Source organism: Mobula hypostoma, chromosome 8, assembly GCF_963921235.1.
Source record: "Mobula hypostoma chromosome 8, sMobHyp1.1, whole genome shotgun sequence".
Taxonomy (NCBI): Eukaryota; Metazoa; Chordata; class Chondrichthyes; order Myliobatiformes; family Myliobatidae; genus Mobula; species Mobula hypostoma.
The window spans coordinates 144,390,131-144,412,296 of NC_086104.1; positions in this window are offsets into that span (position 1 = coordinate 144,390,131).

The window sequence follows — 22,166 nt, forward strand, 5'->3', positions numbered from 1 at the left end:
CCTGAACGGACAATGGACGCTACCTCACTTTTTGAAGAAGGGTCCTGCCGAAGGGCTTGGCCCGAAATGCCGACTGTACTCTTTTCCATAGATGCTGCCTGGCCTGCTGAGTTCCTCTAGCATTTTGTGAGTGTTGCTTGGATTTCCAACATCTGCAGATTTTCTCTTGTTCGAGACCGTACTACTTTTGCTCTTTTTTTTGCACTGCTTGTTTTATATATATTTCTTATTGTAATTTATAATAATTCTTTATGTATTGAACTGCACTGCTACTGCAAAATAACAAATTTCATGCCATATGCCCGTGATATTAAACTTGATTCTGATTCTGAATGTAGGATGGACAGTCAGAATTTGTCGAGGCCCAGAGCATATCGATGCGATGTTGCCCGGGCTTCTTGTCTGCAGGCTCCATGATGTTTTGCTCTGCTGTGTGATGAACTGAGGCCAAGGCTGCGGCCTGCTCCGGCTGCTCTGGGCTTTAAGCCTATGGACTCACCTTCGTTCTGAATGCTGTTGCTTGCTTTTATTTTTTACAATATTTGCTTTTTTCCTCTCTCTCTCTCTCTCTCTCTCTCTCTCTCTCTCTCTCTCTCTCTCTCTCTCTCTCTCTCTCTCTCTCTCTCTCTCTCTCTCTCTCTCTACCTCTCTCTCTCTCTCTCTCTCTCTCTCTCTCTCTCTCTCTCTGGGTGTTTGACAATCTTTTTTTAATGGGCTCATTTGGATTTCTTGTTTTATGGCTGCCTGTAAACAGACAAATCTCAAGGCTGTATAATTTATACATACTTTGATAATAAATGTACTTTGAACTTTGGAAGCCAAGTGCGAGACAACAGGTCTAAAGGAGACGTATGGGGTGTTCCTTTAGGGTGCCCTGAACAAGCTTGCTGTGGTGGTGATGGAACAGATATTATAATGCCATTTAAGTGGCTGTTAGATAGACATACAGTATGATTATCCCGCAAAAGGAGTCATGCAAATCATGTGCAGGCAGAAGAAATTTAGTTTAATTCAACATTGTGTTCAGTATTATGTGAGCAGGAGGATCTATTCCTGTGCTGTAATGTCTATTTCCATACGTTAAAGGTGTAGATTACTTAACATAAAATTAGCTACGTATTATTTATAATCTGTTATGCAAAACAATTTAAGTTTCATTAATAACTCAGAGGTGAGTGCTATCAGGGCTGTGACATGAGATTCTGCACTCTGGCTGACACCAGAGCACGCACATCTAGGGCGGAATAAATAAAATGCTGTCTTATTAGGCATTCTCCCTTGGGACAATTTGAAAACAACTTTGCAAAAGACCAGGGAGCTATCTCTATAAACTCCTGGCCAATATTTAATCATTATCTTAATTTAAAAAAAATCTAATTATCTGGTCAGAGCTTTAGTGGGGGATTGTTGTGCAGAGATTGCCCATGGAATTTCCTAGACTGGAACAATGATTGTACTTCACAAACACAAGAGATCCAGCAGAGGCTCTAACTCCCGAGTAAAGGCTGATTTATACTTGTGCATACTAGCTTACGCAGTAGCCTACGCAAGTGGGCTACGCCGTTGTGAGCATTTACGCTTCGTGTGTCTGCGTCGCTCGGCAATTCACCGCCAAAACGCCAGTTGGCGGTGGGGTTTCTACGCCGCTGTGTTTGAGTTTCTTCGTGTTGAAACTCAAACTTCAAACAATGGCGACTGAAACTGAAGGAGGGTGAATTTTCTGTGCTTGTCCGGCCACTGAGAGACATGGACGAGGAAATGCATTTCAAATATTTTCTGATGTCAGCAGGTAGATTTGACAATTTGGTTCATCGTCTCCAACCATTTATTTTGCATCAGTGTACGCACAGTATACTCAGAGATTGGCAATCACCATTCGAGTTTTAGCTTCAGGTGGAAGTCAACAGGCTGTAGCAGCTAGCTACAAACTGGCATCAAGCACAGGGCCCTCCATAATTTCGGAGGTCTGTAAAGCTTTATGGAACGCATTGCAGCCAGAGTTCCTTCCCTGCCCTTCAGTCGCCCAGTGGGAAGCTATTGCAGCGTAGGAGGAATTGCGATGCTACCAAGCGGACCAATCACAGTTGTTTCAGTCTGCATTGCCGTGACGCGTAGTTATATTTTGGGAGTGGTGCGCGTTAGGCTACGGCGTAGGGTTTGGCGTAGAGTACAGCGTAGGGTACGCGGCTACACCGTACCTTTTTGACACACAAGTATAAATCAGCCTTAACACACACGTTACGCTGGATGAAGTCAGCAGATCAGGCAGCATCTATAGAAATGAATATCGTCGACTGTTTATATCGTCAGTTAGTCCTGACGAAGGGTCTCGGCCTGAAACGTCGACTGCGCCTCTTCCTATAGATGCTGCCTGGCCTGCTGCGTTCACCAGCAACTTTGATGTATGTTGCTTGAATTTCCAGCATCTGCAGAATTCCTGTTGTTATCGTCGACTGTTTATTCATTTCCATAGATGCTGCCTAACCTGCTGAGTTCCTCTAGCATTTTGTGTCTGTTGAACTTCACAAGGTACTTTGTCATCAAAAGGATACAAAGGGTGTTATAGGAACGGCAGATGCTGTCGTATTGCATTTCCACTTGACCTTGCTCCATTCTAGCAACTCACACAAAATGCTGCGGGAACTCAACAGGTCAAGCAGCATCAATGGAAAAGCATAAACAGTCGACATTTCAGGCCAAGACCCTTCTTCAGGACAGGAAAGGAAGCGGGAAGACGCCAGAATAAAAAGGTGGGGGAAGGGGAAGGAGGAGAGCTAGAAGGTGAAAGATGAATCACAAACAAGAGAAAATCTGCAGATGTTGGCAATCCAAGCAACGCAAACATTTTGTGCATGTTAGATGATAGGTGAAGCCATATAACCGTATAATAACCATATAACAATTACAGCACGGAAACAGGCCATCTTGGCCCTTCTAGTCCGTGCTGAACTCTTACTCTCACCTAGTCCCACCGACCTGCACTCAGCCCATAACCCTCCATTCCTTTCCTGTCCATATAGCTGTCCAGTTTAACTTTAAACGACAACATCGAACCTGCCTCAACCACTTCTGCTGGAAGCTCGTTCCACACAGCTACCACTCTCTGAGTAAAGAAGTTCCCCCTCGTGTTACCCCTAAACTTTTGCCCTTTAACTCTCAACTTATGTCCTCTTGTCTGAATCTCCCCCACTCTCAATGAAAAAAGCCTATCCATGTCAACTCTATCAGTCCCCTCATAATTTTAAATACCTCTATCAAGTCCCCCCTCAACCTTCTACGTTCCAAAGAATAAAGACCCAACTTGTTCAACCTTTCTCTGTAACTTAGGTGATGAAACCCAGGTAGCATTCTAGTAAACCTTCTCTGTACTCTCTCTATTTTGTTGACATCTTTCTTATAATTCAGTGACCAAAACTGTACACAATACTCCAAATTTGGCCTTACTAATGCCTTGTACAATTTCAACTTCAAAGTTGAAGTTTCACAATTTCAAAGCCAGGTGGGTTGGAAAGATAAAGGGCTGGAGAAGAATGAATCTGATTGGAGAGGGGAGTGGACCGTAGGAGAAGGGGAAGGAGGAGAAAATCCAGGGGAGGTAATAGGCAGGTGAGAAGAGGCCAGAGTGGGGAATAGAAGCAGCAACTAACAACTGTTCCTTTGCAAGCTTCACTCCTTGAGAAGTTAGCCCAGGAGTTAATGGCCAAGCTCTATCTGATTCTTGTGCAGAAACCATCTTATTTACTTTCAAGCATCAATACAGGTCACAATTAATCATTAAAAATCATTTAATTGATCTTCTTGATAAATTTTCCATTGATTATTTCAAGTTATTTACTGAGCCTTATGCTGAGATCTTACACTACTTTCAAATTAATGCACAGGGAACGGTAGGATGTGGATCACCTTAGGCAGAAGGAATTTGGTGTCATTAGCATTGTCCTTCAGCACAAGCGTATTACGGTACCAGTGACCCAGGTTCAATTCCCGCTGCTGTCTGTAACAAGATGGATGTGTTCTCCTTCTGACCACATGGGTTTCCTCCCAGGTACTCTGGTTTCTTCTCACTTTCCAAAAATGTCCAGGTTAGGGCTCGTAAGTTGTGGGCATGCTATGTTGGTGCTGAAAGCATGGCAACGTTTGCAGGCTGCCACCAGCACACCCTTGTCTCGTGTTGGTCATTGACACAAGCGATACATTTCACTGTATACTTTGATATTTTGAGGTGACACGTAAAGTTAATCTTTTAAATCTTTACCTTTGGAGCATAGAACAGTTGGGCACAGTATAAGCCCTTCAGTGCACAATGTTCTGATGTCCTTCTAAGATCAATCTAACACTGCTCTCCTACATAGCCCTCTATTTTTCATTCACCTATGTGCCTATCTAAGAGTCCCTTAAAAGTCCCTCAAAAGTCCCTCATATGCAGTACCGTGCAAAAGTTTTAGGCACATACATATATAGCGAGGTTGCCTCAGACTTTAGCACAGTACTGCATTTGTTAACGTTGAGCGGACAGAAAGGTTGTAAACCTGGTAGGAGCAAAGGCTGTTGGGAGTGGCGAGGGTGGAGTGCCGTGAGAGGGATGGCGGAGAGATGGCTGAGAACGAATGGTGAGGAGGGGTACCCAGCCCTGAGACACCAGGCTAGGTCATTTGATTTCAAGCAATTGGTTTATTGATCATCACAGAATATCCCTCTAGTGCTTCTCACTCCCTTCCCTTCTCCCTTCCCTACCTTCCAATCATGATAACACCTTCCCTGTTCTCTTCCCACTCTTAGAGACCCATATCAGCATTAGTTTTATTATTACTCACGTATGTGATGAAATTTTGTTTTTTTTTCAGCAGTACAATGTAATACTTAAAATTACTACAGTACTGTGCAAAAATCTTTAAGCATCCTAACCATATAGAGTATATGTGCCCAAGACTTTTGTACTGTATTGTATCTGGTACCGCTACTACCCCTGGTATGTACCACTCTGTGTAGAAACACTACCTCTGACATTCCCTCTAATCATCTTAAAAGTATGTCTTTCCATATTAGCCATTGCCCCTTTGGGAAAAAGATGCTGGTTGACTACTCTATGCCTCTCATAATCTTATACACCTCTATCAAGTCACCTCTCATCCTCCTTTGCTTCAAAGAGAAGAGCCCTAGCTCACTTAACCTTTCCTCATCAGACATGTTCTCTCATCCAGGCAACATCCTGGTAGATCTCCTCTGCACCATCTCTAAAGCTTCCACATCCTTTCCATAATGAGGCAACCAAAACTGAACACACCAAGTGTGGTCCAGCTAGAGTTTTATAGAGCTGTAACATTACCTCATGGCTTTTGAAGTCGATCCACCAATAATGAAGGCTGCACACCATAACCTTCTTAACTGCTCAATCAGCTTGCGGGGCAACCTCGAGAGAATTATGGCTGGGGACCCCAAGATCCCTCTGTTCTTCTTCACTGCTAAGAATCCGCCATTAATCCTATACTCTGGGTTCAAGTCCAACCTTCCAAAGAGTATCACTTCACACTTTTCTGGATTGATTTCCATCTGGTCACTGCTCAACCCAGTGCTGCATCTTATCAATGACTGTTGTAACCTACGACAACGTTCTACACTCTTCACAACACTGCCAACCTTCACGTCATCTCAAAATTACTAACCCACCCTTCCACTTCCTCATATAAACCATTTGTAAAATGAACAAAGAGCGGAGGTCCCACAGCAGTTCTCTGTGCAACACCACTAGGTAGGGATCTCCAGGCAGAATACATCACATCTACTACCACCTTTTTCCTTCAGTGGACGTCAATTCTGAACCCAGGCAGTCAAATTTCCCTGGATTCCATGCCTCCTGACTTTCTAAGTGAACCTGCCATGGGGAACTTTGTCAAACACCTTACTAAAATCAATATACACCATGTCCACTGCTCTCTCTTCATCAGTTTCATTTATCACTTCAAAGGAATTCAGTCAGGCTTGTGAGGCAGACCTGCCACTTTCAAAGCCAGGCTGACTATCCTTAATTAGACTATACTTCTCCAAATGCTTGTAAATCTTATCTCTAAGAATCCTCTCCAGTAGTTTGCCCACTTCTGATGTAAGACTCACTGGTCTATGATCCCCAGGATTATTCTTGTTCAACAAAGGAATAATACTTGCCATCAACCAGTCTTCTGGTGTTACTCCTGAAGTCAATGAGGACACAAAGATCTCTTTGCTAGCTTCCCATAGTATCCTTTGGTATACCCCATCCAGCCCTGGGTTTATATATCCTAAACACAAAATAATCTGCAGATGCTGGGATCAAAGCAACACTTACAGTACGCTGGAGGAACTCAGCAGGTCGGGCAGCATCAGTGGAGACGATGAGTCGACGTTTCGGGCCGGAACCCTTCGTCAGGACTGAAGAGCGAAGGAGGGGAAGGATTTGAAGAATGCTTGTAGGTTTGGTTGAAAGACCAGTAATTTGAAAGACAAAGGGGTGGGGGAGGGGAAGCATCGATGTTCCCAGGAAGGAGGCGTGGCTGTGGTAGCGGGTCTGAGTCAGGATGTGGTCGAGGAGTCACAGACAGGCGGAGATCACAGAGGGGGAGCAGTGAGAGAGGGTCTCACTGAACTCCCGTCGAAGAGAGGATTTAAACGTCTTCAGGGTAGGCATACCTCGAGGAGACTTCGCAGCGGAGTAATGAATCGTAAACACAAAATAATCTGCAGATGCTGGGATCAAAGCCTCTCTCCGACTCTCCGACCACATCCTGACTCAGACCCGCTACCATGGCCACGTCTCCTTCCTGGGAACATCGATGCTTCCCCTCCCCCACCCCTTTGTCTTTCAAATTACTGGTCTTTCAACCGTACCTACAAGCATTCTTCAAATCCTTCCCCCTCCTTCATTCTTCAGTCCTGACGAAGGGTTCCAGCCCGAAACATCGACTCATCGTTTCCACTGATGCTGCCCGACCTGCTGAGTTCCTTATATATCCTAACATTTTTCAAAAGTTCCAAACCATCCTCTTTCTTTACCTAAACATTTCTACTCTGTTCTGCTCTGACCTCAAATTTTTGTCAAGGTTCACCTCACTGGCGATTACTGAAGAAAAGTATTAATTAAGGACCTCCCTTATCTCCTCCAACTCCAGGCACATTTCCTCTTTTATGCATGATTGGTCTAACAATCCCTGATAGGTAATCCTCCTGTTCTTCACGTATCTGTAGAACACGTTGGGGTTTTCCTTAATCCTATTCATCAAGGCCTTCTCATGTCCCCCTCTAGTTCATCCTAAGTCCATTCTTAAGGTCCTTTCTAGCTACATTATAATGCTCAAGAGCCCTATCTGATCTTTGCTTCATAAACCATAAGTGTGCTTCCTTCTTCCTCATGTCTAAAAGTTCCACTTCTCTTCTCATCCATGGTTTCGTCACCCTATCATCCTTTCCTTCCTCATCGCGACAAGCCCATTCAAAACCTTAAACAACCTCTGCATTTCTGTTGTACATTTCCCTGACAACATCTGCTACAAATTTACACTTCCAAGTTCCTGCATAATGGCATCATAATTAACCTTACCTCAATTAAATACTCTCCCATGCTGTTTGCTCCTATCCCTCTTCCAGTCTAGGCCAAAGGCCAGGGAATTGTGGTCACTGGCTCTGAAATATTAACACCCCAAGTGATCTGTCTCCTGACCAGATTCATTGCCCTGTGTGGCCTCTTCTCCAGTCGGCCAGTCCACTTACTGCGTCAAGGATCCTCCTTGGGCTCTCCTAATAAATTCCACCCCATAAACATAATGGGTTGAAGAGCCTTTTTCTGTGCTGGATTATTCTATGCACTTCAATGTATCAGCACAGGGTGCCTCCATTTTGCAAAGATTTATGTTCTCTGCCTTTTATGTAATCAGTGTAATTATCAGGAATTTCAGTCCAAGGAATAATTTAGATCATAAGACCTTAAAACAGAAGCAGGTCATACCTCTACCATAGGAAAATCCTCTCCATGTGCACTCTATCTAGGCTTTTCATGGCCTTCCATTATTTGATAGGTTTCAATGATTTCCCTCTTCGTTCTTCTAAACTCCAGAAAGTTCAGGCCCAGAGCCAGCAAATGCTCCTCATATGTTAACCCTTTCATTCCTGGGATAATTCTTGTGAACCTTCTTTGGACCGTTCCCAATGATGACAGCACAACTTTTCCTACATAATGGGCTCAGAATACTCCAAGTGCAGTCTGACTAAAGCGCTATAAAGCCTCAGCATTACATTCTTGTTTTTATAGCCTAATCCCCTCAAAGTGAATGCTAGCATTGCATCTCAGAATCAAAATCAGGTTTATTATCACCAGCAACACACGTCAAAGTTGCTGGTGAACGCAGCAGGCCAGGCAGCATCTCTAGGAAGAGGTGCAGTCGACGTTTCAGGCCGAGACCCTTCGTCAGGACTAACTGAAGGAAGAGTGAGTAAGGGATTTGAAAGTGGGAGGGGGAAGGGGAGATCCAAAATGATAGGAGAAGACAGGAGGGGGAGGGATAGACCCAAGAGCTGGACAGGTGATAGGCAAAAGGGGATACGAGAGGATCATGGGACAGGAGGTCCGGGAAGAAAGACAAGGGGGGGGTGGACCCAGAGGATGGGCAAGGGGTATATTCAGAGGGACAGAGGGAGAAAAAGGAGAGTGAGAGAAAGAATGTGTGTATAAAAATAAGTAACAGATGGGGTACGAGGGGGAGGTGGGACATTAGCGGAAGTTAGAGAAGTCGATGTTCATGCCATCAGGTTGGAGGCTACCCAGATGGAATATAAGGTGTTGTTCCTCCAACCTGAGTGTGGCTTCATCTTTACAGTAGAGGAGGCCATGGATAGACATATCAGAATGGGAATGGGATGTGGAATTAAAATGTGTGGCCACTGGGAGATCCTGCTTTCTCTGGCGGACAGAGCGTAGATGTTCAGCAAAGCGGTCTCCCAGTCTGCGTCGGGTCTCGCCAATATATAAAAGGCCACATCGGGAGCACCGGACGCAGTATATCACCCTAGTCGACTCACAGGTGAAGTGTTGCCTCACCTGGAAGGACTGTTTGGGGCCCTGAATGGTGGTAAGGGAGGAAGTGTAAGGGCATGTGTAGCACTTGTTCCGCTTACACGGATAAGTGCCAGGAGGGAGATCAGTGGGGAGGGATGGGGGGGACGAATGGACAAGGGAGTTGTGTAGGGAGCGATCCCTGCGGAATGCGGGGGGTGGGGGAGGGAAAGATGTGCTTAGTGGTGGGATCCCTTACTCACTCTTCCTTCAGTTAGTCCTGACGAAGGGTCTCAGCCTGAAACGTCAACTGCACCTCTTCCTACAGATGCTGCCTGGCTTGCTGTGTTCACCAGCAACTTTGATGTGTGTTGCTTGAATTTCCAGCATCTGCAGAATTCCTGTTGTTTTTATTATCACCAGCATGTGTTGTGAAATACGTTAACTTAGCAGCTGCAGTTCAATACAATACATAATTGAGAAGAAAGATAAATAAATCAATCAATCAATCAATCAGTTACAGTATATATATATACTGAATAGATTAAAAATTGTGCAAAAACAGAAATAATATATATTAAAAAGTGAGGTAGTGTTCATGGATTCAATGTACATTTAGGAATTGGATGGCAGAGGGGAAGAAGCTGTTCCTGAATCGCTGAGTGTGTGCCTTCAGGCTTCTGTACCTCCTGTCTGATGGTAACAGTGAGAAAAGGGCACGCCTGGATGCGGGTCCTTAATAATGGACGCTGCCTTTCTGAGACACTGCTTCTTGAAGATGTCCTGGATGCTTTGTAGGCTAGTACCCAAGATGGAGCCGACTAAATTTACAACCCTCTGCAGCTTCTTTCAGTCCTGTGTAGTAGACACCCCCCTCACCCCCCATACCAGACAGTGATGCAGCCTGTCAGGATGCTCTCCACGGTACATCCATAGAAGTTTTTAAGTGTTTTGTTGACATACTCAAATCTCTTCAAACTCCTAATGAAGTATAGTCACTATCTTGCCTTCTTTATAACTGCATTGATATGTTGGGATCACGTTAGGTCGTCAGAGATCTTTGACACCCAGGAACTTGAAACTGTTCACTCTCTCCATTTCCGATCCTTCTATGAGGATTGGTGTGTGTTCCTTCGTCTTACCCTTCCTGAAGTCCACCATCAGCTCTTTCATCTTACTGACATTGAGTGCCAGGTTGTTGCTGTGACACCACTCCACTAGTTGGCATATCTCACTCCTGTACAACCTCTCATCTTCATCTGAGATTCTACCAACAATGATTGTATTATCAGCAAATTTATAGATGGTATTTGAGCTATGCCTAGCCACACAGTCATGGGTATATAGAGAGTAGAGCAGTGGGCTAAGCTCACATCTCTGAGGTGCACCAGTGTTGATTGTCAGTGAGGAGGAGACAGTATCACCAATCCGCACAGATTGTCTTCTGGTTAAGAAGTTGAGGGTCCATTTGGAGAGGAAAGTACAGAGGCCCAGGTTCTGTAAATTATCAGTCAGAGGCCTAGGTTCCGTAACTGATAAATCAGAGGCTTAGGTTTTGTAATTTATCAATCAAATTTATCAATTTACCTTCCTTACCACTGACTAAGCATACAAGTTAACCTTTAGGGAATCTGCACTAGGGCTGCCAATTCCCTTTGTACCTCTGATTTCTGAATTTTTAGAAAACAGTCTATTCATTCTACCAAAGTGCATGACCATACCATTCACTACACTGTATCCTATCTGCTACTTCTTTGCCCATGCTCCTAATCCATCCAAGTCCTTCTACAGACTCCCGGCTAACTTAACACTACCTACCCAACCACCTATCTTTGTATCATCTACAAACCTGACCACAGAGCTATCAATTCCTTCATCCAAATCATGGATATACAACTTGAAAAGAAATTCTCCCGACACCGACCTCTGCGGAACACCTCTAGTCACTGGCAGCCAACCAGAAAAAAGGTTCCCCTTTATTCTCAATCTCCTGCCAATCAGCCAACCTTCTACCCAAGTGAGTAACTTTCCTGTAATAGCATGGGCTGTTATCCTGTTTAGCAGTCTCATGTGCAGCACCTTGGAAAAGGCCTTCTGAAAATCCAAGCAATCAAAATCCACCGACTCTCCTTTGTCGACCCTGCCTATTATTTCCTCAAAGAATTCCAACAGATCTGTCAGGCAAGATTTCCCCTTAAGGAAACCATGTTGACTTTGGCCTATTTTATTATGTGCCTCCATGTATTCCAAAACCTCATCTTTAATAATAGACTCTAACATCTTCCTAACCCTTTGTCTTCTTGATGTGGGTGTCACTAGCAAGACCAGCAGCTGTTACTCATTCCTTAGAATGAGTAACTTCTGGGTCTGCTTCAACGGACGCTTTAACAGTTGACTGCATTGCTGTAGGATCACATTTAGGCCAAATTGCATAACAATTTCCTCCCCTGAGGAATATCTGAAAGTTCTTGGCTTTTGATTAACGTCTTTCTGAGAGTTTGTGGCCACTTTGACAGATGCTAGCTTTTTGTTCCATATCCAATTAATTAAATTGTTGCTGAAAAATCATTTGAAACCTCTTGGTTGCTTTTTAGTGGTTTTCATAAGTTGTCAGAACTGAAAACTCTGGAATTCCCTCTAATTCTCTTTTCTATTTTCTATCTGTCATTGTATCTAGCTCACTTGCCCAAGTAGCTCATCTGGATCGGTGGCTTGGTTATATGCTTTCACTATAGTTCTGGGGTTCCCAAGCTGGGGTCTACGGACCCCTTGCTTAATGGTATTGGTCCATGGCATAAAAACGGTTGTGAGCCCCTGCTCTTGTCATAGAGTTTTATACAGCATGGAGACAGATCCTTCAGCCCACCAAGTCCATGATGTCCCTCAAGCATCCATTAACACTTCCTACACCAAAATGCCAGAGGAACTCTGCAGGTCAGGCAGCATCATGGCCTGGTATGGGAAAACCAATGCCCTTGAACAAAAATCCTACAAAAGTTAGAGGATTCAGCCCAGTACATCATGGGTAAAACCCGCCCAACCATTGAGCGCATCTACATGAAATGCTATTGTAGGAAAGCAGCATCTATTATCAGAGAACCACACCACCCAGGCCATGCTCTTCTCTCACCGTTGCCATCAGGTAGAAGGTACAAGAGCCTCAGGACTCACGCTACCAGTTTCAAAAACAGTTACTACCCCATAAACCTTAGGCTCTTGAACACAGGGGTTAACTACACTCACTTGCCCATCCATTGAGATGTTCCCACAATCAATGATCTCACTTCAAGGACTCTTTATTTTGTTATTTCATTTTCTTGTTATTTATTGCTATTTATTTATATTTGCATTTGCTCCGTTTGTTGTCTTCTGCACTCCAGTTGATCTCTCACTGATCCTATTATAGTTAGTCAGTCAGTCAGTGGGTGCCGTACCGAATCTGGGGTTAGCGGCTATGCACCTCCATCTTCTTCGTTCTTGCAACAGCACCGAGTACAGCCTCTCCTCCAGTTTGTTCTCGCTGGCCGCCTTGGTACTGCCCACCGCCACCCCTGCCAAACTCGAGCCCGAGGCCATGTCGGCCTCCAGCCGCGGCCGCTTCTTCGAGCTCGGCCCTTCCTTAGGCGGAGGCCTTGGGCAGGTCCAGGCACATGGTACAGCGCCCAAGTTCATCATATCTCTTCTAACTAGGTGCATAGTAGATACGTGGTGAGGTTTTAATCTCTTCCACGGAAGATGGCCGTTGGCTCACAAGGAGCTCATCCGCCCTTTGTCAGGTCTTGTTGTTTTTAGTCCTGCTGGGTGTTCTCACACCCTCCTCACCAGACTAAGTCCGGTGGGGGAGCCAGCCCAAGTCACCAACTACTCGACCACGGCCCTCGGCCAAGCACTGGGCGCTCGCCCCTCGCCAAATCTTTCTGAGCATCAGGCGCTCGACTGAAAACCATGGTCGATCGGCCGGCGACCAAACCGTTAGTATTCTATAGATTTGCTGAGTCTGCCCACAGGAAAATGAATCTCAGGTGACATATATGTACTTTGATAATAAAATTTACTTTGAACTTTGAAAGTTAGCATTTATAGAGGGGAATAAACAGTCGACAGAAGAGTGTCAGCCCAAAACATTGACCGTTGTTGCAGTCGTTCGTTGATTCAACTATGGTTGATAGGCTATTATAGATTTGCTGAGTATGCCCGCAAGAAAATGAATCTTAGGGTTGTATATGGTGACATATCTGCACTTTGATAATAAATTTACTTTCAACTTTGAACATTGTTTATTCCCTTCCATATATGCTGCCAGAATAAGAAGGTGGGTGGAAGGGAAGGAGGAGAAGCTGGCAGCTGATAGTTATTCTGGCTCTTATTTCTTCCTTTCTAGCCCTGATGAAAGGTCTCAGCCCAAAACATCAACTGTTTAATCTTTTCCAGAGATGCTGCTGGACATTGCTGTGTTCTGTGTTCCTCCAGCGATTTGTGTGTGTGTGTGTGTGTGTGTGTTGCTCTGGATTTCCAGCATCTGCAGAATCTATTTGTGTTTATTCCCACAGAAATCTTGTTTTCTTCTCCCCAGTGAAGAGCTAAAGTCTTAGTAGACATATTGAGCTCTCAGCAATAATAAGTTGACTCCCACTTTGTCATGAAGAGGCATAAAACCGCACAACTGAAATTGGAGCATATTAGAATCGTGCATTATTAAATGTTTTTGTGAGATGAAGGTCAGAGAACATTGTTGATGGAACATTAGTTCACTTTAGACTTTCTTATATTTGACTCCTTAATGACTAAATTGAAATGGTATATGTTTTAAACCATGTGTGCTGGTCCTTGACAACCACATGATTTATATCCTGAAGCTTCTGTAAGCATTTACTGAGAGAAAGGATGAAGAGCAGGATACGTGGGTGGAGTAGAGCCGAAACTGAGGTGCAGTGCAAATTTCATGTCAGGAGACAAGGATGTGGGAAAGGCTGAGGGAGGTCATCTGATCATCAGTTTTAAGGACCAGAAAGGAATAAGTTAACATTAGGCAGAGTAAAATTATTTAATCGCAGCAGAAGTTGCTCAGTAAAAATTGGAAGGTGGTGTATTTGGAGGATCAGAATGAAAAGTTCTAACATAACTTGAACAATTTAATAAACAGAGCATGAGAGTGGAAAAGACAAGTCGCAACAGAAAGACACTGGAGATAAAGTAATGTCAGGCAGATGTTACAATCATCCTACACAGTTCTTGTCTTCACTGGAGAAATGTTATTCTCACTGTGGTCCCAGTAACCGATTTAACACCAAAATTAAATATGTTCAATCGCGCCAAAAAGAAATATCATGTAAATGTGCAGGCACAAGGGGCTGCAGATGCAGGGATATGGAGCCAAAAGCAGACTGCTGGAGGAAATCAGTGGGTGAGCCACATCCATGGAGGGAAATGGACAGTCAACGCTTTGGGTCAAGTCACTTTTTACTGTCATTTCGACCATAACTGCTGGCACAGTACACAGTAAAAACGAGACAACGTTTTTCAGGACCATGGTGCTACATGAAACAATACAAAAACTACACTGAACTACGTAAAACAACACAAAAGCTACACTAGACTACAGACCTACCCAGGACTGCATAAAGTGCACAAAACAGTGCAGGCATTGCAATAAATAATAAACAAGACAATAGGCACAGTAGAGGGCAGTAGGTTGGTGTCAGTCCAGGCTCTGGGTATTGAGGAGTCTGATGGCTTGGGGGAAGAAACTGTTGCATAATCTGGTCGTGAGAGCCCGAATGCTTCGGTGCCTTTTGCCAGATGGCAGGAGGGAGAAGAGTTTGTATGAGGGGTGCATTGGGTCCTTCATAATGCTGTTTGCTTTACGGATGCAGCGTGTGGTGTCAAAGGTCCAGACCCTTTATCTGGACATTGTTATGCAGATGTGTTCCTGCAGTCTATTTGATCGTTGCCTCTTTCCTGCTGTGCAGTTGGAGTAACTAAGCCCATAGATGAAAAAAAGTTGTCACTCTATTTGTCAAGCTGTTCCTGTGTTTCGCGGCTTTCTTCCCACTTGTATGTGTCTTCGAGCACACTTACTAAAGGCAAAACAAGTCATTAGCCAGTTCCTTCCACGTGATGACGAATGCAAGCAGGCAAGGTTTTTGCTAGATCCCCCATTAGGGCATCAGGTAGGAGGTGAGCCAGAAACCTTCACCGTGCTGTTGCACTTAGAATGATTGAAAGAGTTTTGACTGATCTTCCCCTTGCTGGCTCCAGCCTTGAAGCGGTTACTTAGTCTTTGTTAGAAGGTAGAGATAACCACTAAATGTCCATTACTATTTTCTTGTGGCAATCAATTCAGTTATGCAGAGGAGAGTGCAAGCTGGATTATAAACAGTTTTGTATCCATACTAAGTTCCCATCATGCCCCAAATCCAAGCAATTTTGAGAGAATACAGAAATATTATTTTGGATTTTCTCTCCCCAACTCCTCAGTGATGGTGATCTCTTCTTACTTGGCTATGGTCACGTAAAGTGTTCAAGTTGGAAAGCCAGGGCCTGATTTCATTGGCTTCATTTGACTGAGGCTTTGCTTAAAATCCAGCTGCGTTGATATTATACACCATAATAATGTCAGGCAGAGAATGGGGAATCTGGTCGAAGTAAACATGTGTTTCTGCAATAGTTGGCATCGAGAAGAGCTCTTCTTGGCTTATTTCCAATCAACATGAAACCAAGGGAGATGGCCCAAAAAGAGCCCAAGAAATAGTTGGCAAGTTGGTACCAAATAGAATCATAGAACAGTACAGCACAGAAAGAGACCCTCCAGCCCATTCAGTCTGTGCCGGGCTGTTAAGTCTCTGCCTGGTCCCACTGATCTGCAGCCAGGCCCTTCTCATCCACGTGCCTATCCAAATTTCTCTTAAAAGCTGAAAATGAACCCATATTCACCACTAACATGAGAAAATCTGCAGATGCTGGAAATCCAAGGCAACACACACAAAATGCTGGAGGAACTCAGCAGGTCAGGCGGCATCTATAGAAGCCACCACTTCTGCTGGCAGCTCCTTCCACACTCTCACCACCCTCTGAGAGAAGGACTTCCCCCTCATATTCCCTTAAACCTTTCACCTTTCACCCCTAACCCATGACCTTTAGCTCTAGTATCACCCAACCTCAGCAGGAAAAAAAACTTATTGCATTTATGCTATCTATATCTCTCATAATTTTGTATACCTCTATCAAATCTCCCTTCATTCTTCTACACTCTAGGGATGACTCTGAGTTTAGCATTACTCTTCTCACCACAGTTGGTTGCAAAGAGGAGAGGGATCCTTGCTTCACTTTGTTGGTTGTCTTGTTCTGGATGCTAGTCAGAACCAATTTTCTCAGGAAGCAGGTCAAGAAGGTTTATGATCTTCATTGCAGTTGCTCTCAGTACTCAGCCAAGGACCATGCACAAGGTGTTTTAATATTCTACTCCCTCCCTACCACTTCCTGGTTTTAAGAGCTTTTCAAATTTCATTGGCTCTAATCCGGCCCTGAGGCACACCTTCTCCCATTTAGTATTCCTGCCCGTTGAGAGTCTCAGAAAAGTCAAATTAGCTACAATTCCTGCTCCTCCCTCCCTAACAAAATCAGTTGACCTCCCTTTGTAATGATGTTGCTGATCCCTACTCTCTATACAGAGACAGCACTTCACCTGTGACTCTGCTGGGGTCGTGTATTGCGTCCGGTGCTCCTGCTGTGGCCTCCTCTACATTGGTGAGACTCGTTGTAAATTGGGGGATCACTTTGTCGAGCACCTCCGCTCCAACCACCAAAAGAGGAACTTCCCCATTGGCCAAACATTTCAATTTCCATTCCCATTCCCATTCCGACATGTCGGTTTGTGGCCCCCTCTTGTGCCACAGTGAGGCCTCCCTCAGGGCAAAGGAGTAACACCTTATATTCCATTTGGGTAGCCTCCAACCTGAAGGCTTGAATATCAATTTCTCTTACTGGAAAGAAAAATTTTCCATCCCCCTCCCCTCTTCTTCTATTCCCCACTCTGGGTCTTACCTCTTCTCATCTGTCTGTCACCTTCCCCCGAGTCCCCTTCTCCTTCCATTTCTTCTATAGTCTACTCTCCCCTCCTATCAGATTCTTCCTACTGCAGCCCTTTACCTTTCCCACCCACCTGGCTTTACCTGTCACCTTCTAAACCTCCTCCCCCTTCCCCCCATCTTACCCTCCTGCTTTCCAGTCCTGAAGAGGGGTCTCAGCGAAAATATTGAATTGGATTGACTTTATTACTTACATCCTTCATATACACGAGGAGTAAAACTCTTTACATTACGTCTCCATCTAAATGTTCAATTTATAGTAATTTATAATAAATAGCATGTACAACAGGACAGTCGATATAACATAGAAATACAATTGTATTAGCATGAATTAAGCAGTCTGATGGCCTGGTGGAAGAAGCTGTCCCGGAGCCTGTTGGTCCTGGCTTTTATGCTGCAGTACCGTTTCCCGGATGGTAGCAGCTGGAACATTTTGTGGTTGGGATGACTCGGGTCCCCAATGATCCTTCGGGCCCTCTTTACACACCTGTCTGTGTAATGCCCTGAATAGTGGGAAGTTCACATCTACAGATGTGCTGGGCTGCCAACACCTTTCTGCAGAGTCCTGCGATTGAGGGAAGTACAGTTCCCGTACCAGGCAGTGATACAGCCAGTCAGGATGCTCTCAATTGTGCCCTTGTAGAAAGTCCTTAGGATTTTGGGGCCCATAACAAACTTCTTCAACCATCTGAGGTGAAAGAGGCACTGTTGTGCCTTTTTTACCACACAGCCGGTATGTACAGACTACACGAGATCCTCGTTGATGTGTATGCTGAAGAATTTAAAGCTGTTCACCCTCTCAACCCCAGATCCATCGATGTCAATAGCACCCCAGATCCGTTGATTCAGTAGGCATTTCCACAGTTGCTGCCTGGCCTGCTGAGTTCCTCCAGCACCTTTAGTGTGATGCTTCGGGTTTCCAACATCTGCCAATTTTCTCATGGTTAAGAGATCAGATTAGCTTTATTTGTCACACGTGCATCGAAACTTACGGTGAAATGCATCATTTGGTGTCAACGACTAGCACACTTGTGATGTGTTGGCAGCAGCCCACAAGTAATGCCATGCTCCCGGCGCCAGTGTAGCGTGCCCACCACTTACTAACGTTAATCTGTATGTCTTTGGGATGCATAGAGATGTAGAGGAAGCCCACGCGGTCACAGAGAGAACATACAAACTCCTCATGGACAGTGGTGGGAATTGAACCCCTACTGCTCTCACCGCAAAGCGTTCTACTAATCACTGTGCTATTGTGCCGCCCTACACACAGTTCTGTATAAACCCAAGGCACCAACCTAATGTACATAGCATCAGCACTCCACTCTGCTCCACTTCGACGTATCATTCATATAACCTTTGGATGGTGTAAACACCTTGACCCTCTGATTTTGTTTTTTTATCTCCAACATATTATATCCGTTCTGTGTAAGCACATAGGAAAAGAACTACCGAACACTTCGTCATGGATCTAAAGGAGTTGAAGCTGAGGTTGCAGTGCTAACAGCTTAGAGTGAAAATGAACTGCATGATATTGAAGCAGACCAACGAGTTCCCAGCTGATCCCAGTAATCCTGAGCCGGATGGTTGGAAAACTGGGGCAAGGGCATGGGAGGTGGCCATTCAGCCCATCAAGGTTGTTCTGCCATTCAACAAGAACACGAGAGAACTGTAGCTTAATCCAACATGTCTTGCTTTTCCTTATACTTTTTTTAATGCCAAAAATATAATGTACATTTGCAATAGTTAATTGAGCCTGCATATTTTTGTGGTGAGAAATTTACACTTGTATCATTCTTGGCAGAAAGAAATGCTGCCTAACTATCCTTAAATGGTCCTGAATTTAAGGATGTCTTCCATTGCCAGGAACACTACTGCTAATGGAAACATTAGAAAAGACAGTCAGCTAGAGTTGTCATTACCCTTTGTGGCTGGGATCCTCAGCATAGAGCTCAAACTCCACCCCACAGCCTTGAAGCTAAATAAGATACAAACAATTCTCTGCACTCTGGGATATTGCTTCCTAACTGTATCTCTGAAGATCATGTGGAACTGTAGTCCATACCCTTAAAGTGGAGTTGCTTATCTTTAGGCGACCTATTCTCTTCATAGTACTGCCAGGTAGCTGTGAAGGATCCCAATATTTGTATTTTGAAGAAGATTTTTTCATGGTTGCTTCTTCTTCAGCCCTTCAATTCTTCCACCTGTCACCTCCCAGCTTCTCACCTGGTTTACGTATCTCCTGCCAGCTCGTACTCCTCCCCCTTCACCCCCCCCCGCCCTCTTCCCATCTCCTTATTCTGGTTTCTTTCCCCTTCCTTTTCAATCCCGATAAAGGGTCTCGGCCTGAAATATCAACTGTTTATTCCTCACTGTAGATTCTGCCTGACCTGCTGAGTTCCTCCAGCATTTTGTGGCTGTTGCTCTAGATTCCCAGCATCTGCAGAATCTCCTGTGTTTGTAACGTGAACCCCCTTGTGTGAGCAGGTTGTTAACCCCCACATCATTCTGGGGGAAAATTGTGGCATTTTCCCTTTTTGCTGTCTTACAACAGTGACTATATGTTGAAAGTAATTGGCTGTAACAACATTTGAAATAGGAGCAGAATTAGGCCATTTGGCCCATCAAGTGCTCCACCATTTTTTCATGGCTTATTGACTGTCCCTCTTAACCCCAATCTCCTGCCTTCTTCCCGCTAAACAAGAACCAATCAACCTCTGCTTTAAATATACGCAGTGACTTGACCTCTATGGACGTCTGTGACAACGAATTCCATAGATTCTCCAACCGCTGGCTAAAGAAATTCCTCCTCATCTCTATTCGAAAGGGACATCCCTTTATAGACTCTCCCACTAATGGAAACATCCTCTCCATGTCCAATCTATTTAGGTCTTTCAATATTTAATAGGTTTCAATGAGATCCCCTTCATTCTTCTAAACTCTTGCAAGTACAGGCCCAGGGGCATCAAGTGCTCTTCATACATTAACCCTTTCATTCTTGGAATCATTCTCGTGAACCTCCTCTGGACCCTTTCCAATGCCAGCACGTCCCTTCTTGGGTAATGGGCCCAAAACTCCTCAAAATACTCTGTGTGATCTGACCAATGCCGAGGCAGCGTGTGTGTCCTTGAGCGAGGCACTTAACCACACAATGCTCCAGTCTACGCAGCTGAGAATGGGTACCTGCAGAAATGTTGAGGGTTAACCTCGTGATAGACTGGCGTCCTATCCGGGGGGGAGTCTCGTAGTCTCAGTCGCTTCACACCATGGAAACCGGCGTAAGCACCGGCCTGATGGGCTGCAAGGCTCGGGACAGACTTTAATCTTAATCTGACCAGTGTCTTATAAAGCCTCAGAATTCCATGCTTGCTCTTATTTTCTAGTCCTCCCGAAATGAATGCTAACATTGCACTCACCTCTCTTACAATCATCTCAAAGCAAGTTAACCTTTAGAGAATCCTGCACAACAGCTTCCAAGGATTCTTGGTATCGCTGATGACTGAACTTGCTCCCCATAAATCAAGAGTTTTTCTTTCCTTTTCATTAAAGATGGAGTAAAAAAAAATCCTGAAGGCATCTCCAAATGATTCACATCTGGCAGGCAGAGAAAAGAGTATCCTTGTTTAGTTTTATGATGTTGTAAATTTTAAAGAATGCCTGGTGGGTAAATCCATTTTTACTGGTGAAATGCAATAGCAGACGTGGTATCCTGATGCTGTTCCGAGTTACAGTCTGCTTGATATTAAGGAGAGGGACAGACGTTTAAAGGTCCTGTTAATGCTGTCTGCTGCATATCCAGCAATTGCTCTGGGTTGTGGGGTTATTATTCATTAACTCCAGAATGCTAGAACTGTTTCTTACTCAAAGTGTGATTGGATTTCTTAATCCCCACTGGATTTGTAACCAGATCAGTTCTCCAGAGTCGGAACGACTGAGATAATCCACCAGTCTCAAATTTGGAAATTAATTTTGACTTCCATCATCCTGTGTATTTGGAGAGGGAGTTTCGTATTCCCAACACACTTTGCCGTTCCTCTCCGCGCCTTGTGGCACGACGGGCGGCAAACTTGCTGTTTCATGAGCATCTGTCTGTTTCTTCAGAGGGTAGGATGCTCGCTCGACGCTCAGCCCAGCACGGTTGGAAAGAAAGCATGCGAGGAGCCGGCTGGATTTGAACCCAGGACCACTTGCCTCGAAGTCCAGTGTGGATGCCCACTACGTCACCGGCCGGCGCCCCACTATAGTTAACGAGACCGATTTCATCAAGATGCGGTGAATTGTGGCATTGCCCATTTTATTAAAAAGATAGCCAGAAAAAAGAGCATTTTTTGAATGGCAAGTAATTAATAAAAAAAATCATTAACAATGCCTCAAGAAGGACGTACCCATCATTAAGAACTCTCAACATCCAGGACATATCCTCTTCTCATTCTCGTTATTACCATCAAGGACAAGGGTACAGGGGCCTGAACATTTTAGGTACAGCTTCTTCTCTTCCACCATCAGATTTCTGAATGGCCCATGAACACTACCTTACTATTCTTCTTTTGTATTATCTATCTTCTTTATTTTTGATAGCAACTTCTCATGTCTTCCACTGTGCATGCTTTCAAAAAGAAAAGGCAAATTTCGAGACATACGTCAGTAATAATAAAACGGGTTCTGATCCTGATTATCTAGCAGCGCTGATGTACAGGACACAGGATGGGTGAGTGGAGCAAGCAGTTAAGGGTCAGCAGTGGGGCGCAGCTGGTAGAGCCATCGTCTCACGATCCGGTCACCCGGCCTCAATCCAGATCTCCGGTGTTGTGTGTGGAGTTGTTACAATCTCCCTGTGACCACATGGGCTTCCTCCGGGAGTTCCGGTTTCCTGCCATGTCCCAAAGACATGTGGGTGGATTGGCTGCTGTTGTAATTAACCCACTCACCCTCTCATATGTAGGTGACTGATAGGACGTGGGGGGTGTTTTTGGAAATGTAGGGAGAGTAAAATAGAATTGCTGTAGGATTATTATAACTGGGTGGTTGCTGGTTGGTGTGGACTGGTGGCTTGAGGGGTCAGT